General features: G+C 32.9%; 1 long non-coding RNA gene across 1 annotated transcript in view; it reads right to left on the reverse strand.

Annotated features, from left to right (window-relative positions):
* The window catches only part of LOC144962297 (uncharacterized), an 11,435-nt gene extending 6,496 nt beyond the window's left edge, over window positions 1-4,939 (reverse strand). The window contains exon 1 of the long non-coding RNA XR_013643430.1: window positions 3,435-4,939. This is a non-coding gene — a long non-coding RNA (uncharacterized LOC144962297). The remainder of the gene's footprint in view (window positions 1-3,434) is intronic.
* Window positions 4,940-6,108: the final 1,169 nt, after the last annotated feature.

The raw sequence follows: 6,108 nt of genomic DNA on the forward strand, positions 1-6,108 counted from the left end.
ATGTTGTCAGGGGTGTTGGGATTGTTAATTTGTCTGGGTATGGGTCTCTGGATAACATCAATATGACAGATGTCTCTAATACTAATAAGTCTGATAAAGGTACGATTACTGGCGAAAAACAAAATTCCCAACTTTAGTTTAAAAATTTTAAAATAAAAACACGGAAATATATACATAATAAGCTTGATATATTTTAAGCAATGGTTACAAGAAAAAAATCCACGATATATATATATATATATATATATATATATATATATATATATATATATATATATATATATATATATATATATATATCAATAATTCCGTACTCAAACAACTTTGTATGCAAATGTTGTATTCCAGATTTGTAATGTGGCTTATCACCACTCAAGGGTGTAATTCAATATATATTATTATAACTAAAGTGTGTCTTTGTACGCAGTGATACAGACCTGCAAAGCATTCGACTTATTGTATTATAGTGGAATGCTGGGATGCAATTTCGAAAGGGATTTGTAGGTTAACAAAGCATCCACATTGCCGTGTACAAATACGCAGGTCTGATAGCCAAACCTGCTTATGGGCCTAGTTTAACATTGTTGTATAATGGACAACATTTTGCGTCATTTTGTTTTGAGATTTCCATAACAACAATGAGCCCATAAGGAAATGGTTTATCAGACCTGAAATTAAGTGCATGTCGATCCATATCAATTTAAAAAACCATCACCATCACTACCATCACTACTTATCATAAGTATCAGCACCGCAATCAATATCACTACCATGGCGTTATACCTACCATTAACATATCAAGTAGTGCTACCACTAGCAAAATCATAACTATCATCTCAGCCACCACCACTCTAGAAAACAATCATTTAAACAATACCATAAGCGCACACTATAGCGTCACCATTGCCATCAACTTTATCACTTCAGCTTCTTGATCAGTGACACCACCACTACCGTCACTTCATCATCGTCGAAACAAGAACAAAATCACTGCTACCATTGTCACAAATACTAACGAAAGATTTTATCTAGGGCAATATCCGTTTGAAGTATCAAAGCGCTTTACAAGGGGTCCCAAGCCAACAGCAACACTTAACATCCTACATGGCGCCTGTTAGGCGATTTAACATTTTTTTCAGACAGAACAACGCAGTTAACGTCCAATCCGAAAGCTAGCGTCATACCACAAGGCCACATAGCCACACAAATCGTATTAATTACAAGTACCATTGTGTTTCTCCTTCAAATAAATTAAATTAACATGTTCATTCCAGCTAATCCCATATTCCCGAGGTAAGTTCATTTACGTAATTCAAGACATCCTCTCACGTCTGTTCCTATATTCTCTCTCTCCGTCTCTCTCTCTCTCTTCTCTCTATCTCCCTCTCTCTCTATCTCCTTCTCTTTCTATCTCTCTCCTCTCTCTCTCTCTCTCTCCTTCTCACTCTCATTCTATCTATCTCTCTATCCCTCTTTGCTGACCAAATTATGATATTGTGAGCCGTGAGACATCTATCTAAGGTTCCTTTTTTATTTTACAGTCCTTTTTAATTTGTCTTTTTTGTCTTATGGCAATTCGGTTATCTTGCACATCTAAAATAAACACGATAGCAATATTGGAAATGATGATGGCACAAGTGTTGATATGGTAGTGATGACGGTAACCTTGTTGATATTGGTATTGATCGTGACAACAGGGTGATATTAGAATCGATGGTGGCAAGAGTAATGATATTGATTTTGGTGGTGGCAATAGTGTTGATATTGGTATTGGTGATGGCAAGTGTTAATATTGGTTTAAATGGAAACAAAGTAACTGATAACGATATAATTAATACAACAGTTGTGCTATTAATATTGTGTATTGAATTTTGGGGTAAGTATAGATAGTAGAGTCGATACTATAAAGCTTAAAATATATGAAAGACTAAAATTGATTGATATTTACTAACTGTCAGTCACACATGGATAGGAGAATGATACATAAAGATTAAACCTTTCAGTAATTATAGTTAAATTATGTTTCTTTATATCAACTGTATAAATACTCAACTAAACGTGATCAAATCGTTTTACAAGGTGTCCCCAGTCATCAGGTTTACTGAACAAGTACAAGACATGGCGCCAGTTGGGGGATAATACAATATTTTCAAGGAAAGACAAATCTGTTAACAGCCATGTACTCATGTTCCTCCTGTGTTCGGTGAAAGAACGTGAGTAAAGATTCTAACGGAAGGACTAAACTAAGCGCTGAACGATGTTTAAACCCAGGACCATCCGATTCCAAAGCGATTGTTATAATTAAAACTACATATTGATCCGATCTACTCCTATATTCCTCAGGTGTTGATGTTGATTTCAATAGAATCTATATAATGTAAATACTTTAACTATTTTTTACTGAAATGTCTAATCTTTTGTTTGTTTCTTTCTTTCTCCTATCCATGCGTTACTAACAGGGAGTAAGTATCAATTAATTATAATCTTTCATTAATTTTTTGCTTAGAATTGCCGTGCCATTAAGCAAAAAATTAATGAAAGATTATAATTAATTGATACTTACTCCCTGTTAGTAACGCATAGATAGGAGAAAGAAAGAAACAAACAAAAGATTAGACATTTCAGTAAAAATAGTTAAAGTATTTTCATATATATCATTTGCATAACAGACACAAGAAGTTGATCTTTTTAATAGGGCAATATAATTTAAACGTGCTCAAGCGCTTTACAGGTTGTCTCCTGTCATCAGGTTCACTTAAATGTAAAACGAGACATGACGCAATATTTTCAGACACAGACAATGTTGTTAACAGCCATTTTAAACCTAAGTTCGGTGACAGAATGTGATTAAAGAGTCTTTCCCTAGAACTCAACTATGCGCTGCACGAGAGTCGAACCAAGACCTTCCGATCCGAAAACGACTGTTATAACACAAGACCACATTGCCGCACAGATTCTATTCATCAGAAGTTTATTTATTTAAAAAAAAACCGATATGTTTCTCATTTTTTAAAAATTGATTGACATGTTCATCCGTGTACTACCATATTCCTGAGTTGTGTTATATTTACGGAAGTTGAGCTAACCATTCTCTCTCTCTCCTCTCTCTCTCTCTCTCTTCTCTTCTCTTATATATATATATATATATATATATATATATATATATATATAATATATATATTATATATAATATTTAAGTATTTTAAACCTGAGTTCCATAAGAGAATGTGAATAAAGATTATTTCCTAAAGACTCAACCCTTTAATTGTTAAAAAACCTTTGTAAGTCACATTCTATTCAATGAAATTAACATGTTCATACATACAACAGTATTGTGATTGGTATTGAGAATTGCCTATTGGGAATGTATAGGTAGTAGTATCGTTGTTATTAAGCGTAAAATAAATGAAACAATATAATTGATTGATACTTACTTTCTGTTAGTCACACATGGATGGGAGAAAGAAATATCAAAGATTAGACCTTTAAGTAAATATAGTTAAAGTATTTTTTTGTTTTGTGTCAATTGTTTCAAAACACAAAAATTTGATCTCTTCAATAACGAAATATACACTAAACGTGCTCAAAGCCCTATACAAGGATTCCCCAGTCATAAGGTTAAGGGAGCACGTAGGACGAGACATGACGCCAGTTAGGGGATATTATATTTTTCGGACACAGACAAATCATTTATCGGCCAAATACTCATTTTAAACCTGAGTTTGATGAGAGCATGTGAGTAAAGATTCTTTCCCAAAGACTCAACTCTGTGCTGATCGAGGGTCGATCAGTGTTGATATTGGTAGTAATGATGGCAATAGTGTCGATATAGGTATTATGGATGGCAACACTGTTATTATTGGTTTCGAGGGAAACAAAAAATTGATAAAGATAATAAATATAACATATTGCTATTGTTATTGAGTATTAAATTCTAGGGTATCTGTAGATAGTATTGTCGGTGCCATTAAGCAAAACATTAATGAAAGATTATAATTAATTGATACTTACTCCCTGTTAGTAACGCATAGATAGGAGAAAGAAAGAAACAAACAAAAGATTAGACCTTTCAGTAAAAATAGTTAAAGTATTTTCATATATATCATTTGCATAACAGACACAAGAAGTTCATCTTTTTAATAGGGCAATATAATTTAAACGTGCTCAAAGCGCTTTACAGGTTGTCTCCTGTCATCAGGTTCACTTAAATGTAAAACGAGACATGACGCAATATTTTCAGACATAGACAATGTTGTTAACAGCCATTTTAAACCTAAGTTCGGTGACAGAATGTGATTAAAGAGTCTTTCCCTAGAACTCAACTATGCGCTGCTATTGTTATTGAGTATTAAATTCTAGGGTATCTGTAGATAGTATTGTCGGTGCCATTAAGCAAAAAATTAATGAAAGATTATAATTAATTGATACTTACTCCCTGTTAGTAACGCATGGATAGGAGAAAGAAAGAAACAAACAAAAGATTAGACATTTCAGTAAAAATAGTTAAAGTATTTTCATATATATCATTTGCATAACAGACACAAGAAGTTGATCTTTTTAATAGGGCAATATAATTTAAACGTGCTCAAAGCGCTTTACAGGTTGTCTCCTGTCATCAGGTTCACTTAAATGTAAAACGAGACATGACGCAATATTTTCAGACATAGACAATGTTGTTAACAGCCATTTTAAACCTAAGTTCGGTGACAGAATGTGATTAAAGAGTCTTTCCCTAGAACTCAACTATGCATGCACGAGGGTCGAACCAAGACCTTCCGATCCGAAAACGACTGTTATAACACAAGACCACATGGCCGCACAGAAGTTTATTTATATTAAAAAACCCGATATGTTTCTCATTCTTTTAAAATTGATTGACATGTGCAACCCGTGTACTTCCATACTCCTGAGTTCTGTATATTTACGGAAATTGAGCTAACCAGTCCTCTCTCTCTCTCTCTCTCTCTCTCTCTCTCTCTCTCTCTCTCTCTCTTATATATATATATATATATATATATATATATATTATATATATATATATTATATATATATATTCTCTCCCCTCTAAACCAACCCGTAACAGATAACTATTGGTAATGATGAAGGGAAACGTGTTGATATTAATGATAACAGGGATGATATTGGTATTGATGACGGTAAGCGTGTTGATATTGATGACAACATGGAAGATATTGATATTAAAGATGGCAACAGTATTTATATTGGTAGTTAGGTCTGTAATATTGATGATGTTGGTATTGATGGAGGCAAAAGTGTTGATATTTGTATTGATGAAGTTAACAATGTTGATATTGGTATTGATAGTGCCAACAGTCTTGATGCTGGTCTTGATGGTGGAAAAGTGTTGATATTGATATTGATTATAGAAAGTGTTAATAATTGTTTCCATTGAAACACAATATTTGATCTGCATAATACAAAAAACAGTATTACGATTGTTATTTAGAATTGACTTTTGGGGTAACTAGAGATAGTAGTATCGTTGTTATTAAGCATAAAATAAATGAAACAATATAATTGATTGATAATTACACTCTGTTAGTCACAAATGGATGGGAGAAATAAATAACAAAGATTAGACCTTTAAATAAATATAGTTAAAGCATATTTTTTTATATCAATTGTTTCAATACACAAAAACTTGCTCTTTTCAATTACGAAATATACACTAAACGACTTTTGGGGTAACTAGAGATCAAACTGAGATAGAATGATTTTGCTGACGAATTTTCAGATTTTGTATCAAAAGACACATCAAATAAGCGAAACAATTTTATCGGCGATTTTAATATTCAGTTTGATGTTGATCAGAATAGTCTCGTTAAAATTATAAAAAATATGCTGAATGAACATGGCCTGACTCAGTGACCTCTCCAACTCAAAGATTGGGGCACATCTCGGACTGGTTCATCATTGATACACCCTCGCTTGTTGAATCAATTAGAAATATCAAAAAAGAAATTTCAGACCACAATCTGATTCTGGCAACTCTCAAATGCATCAAAGAGAAAGCAAAGAAAGTCAAGATAGTGTCTAGGGATACTAAAAGAATAGACATTAGTTCCTTCAAAAACAATCTGTCAGAGG

Source organism: Berghia stephanieae, unplaced genomic scaffold (genome assembly GCF_034508935.2).
Source record: "Berghia stephanieae isolate SIO BIC M18660-M18661 unplaced genomic scaffold, UCSD_Bste_1.3 scaffold8, whole genome shotgun sequence".
Taxonomy (NCBI): Eukaryota; Metazoa; Mollusca; class Gastropoda; order Nudibranchia; family Aeolidiidae; genus Berghia; species Berghia stephanieae.